Raw genomic sequence first — 547 nt, 5'->3', positions numbered from 1 at the left:
AAGATACAGGCTTGCTTCAGGGTCACTACACCTGAGCCCACAGCTGTACCAAACGAATTTGCTACATCATTGGCTCCCACGGAGAATGCCAAGATAAATGCAATGATGAAGCCCAAGATAAGCATCCATAATGGATTAATAACAGCAGCAGTAGTAGCAGCCATTCTCTAGAGTAGTGGTTTGTTTTTTTTTTAATTAATGAGAGAATTACTTAGCGGCTTTCAAATGTGTAAACAGAAATATGAGGTATCAAAAATGCTATAATAACAATATATATAATAAATACTGTAAACTACGGCACAGAAACCGAGCTGGGGAGTTACTGCTATACGCTGCGCATGGGCGTCTGTTGTCTGGGGTGTCTTTGGCTCTGGAGGTCTAGAAGCCGGGAGCAGAATTCCATGGCGGATTACGGAAAGGACGCAAGTTCATCCTAGGTATCGAGTGGGAAGAAAATAACAATAGCAGCGCGTCTCCGGGAGATCACTTCCGCATCCCGCCGTGTCCTCTGCGCCTGCCGACCCTGTCCCCAGCAGGAGGCAAGGGG

This window comes from Fukomys damarensis, unplaced genomic scaffold (genome assembly GCF_012274545.1).
Source record: "Fukomys damarensis isolate Sample0158 unplaced genomic scaffold, DMR_v1.0_HiC HiC_scaffold_9, whole genome shotgun sequence".
Lineage (NCBI taxonomy): Eukaryota > Metazoa > Chordata > Mammalia > Rodentia > Bathyergidae > Fukomys > Fukomys damarensis.
This window is presented reverse-complemented; position numbering follows the sequence as displayed.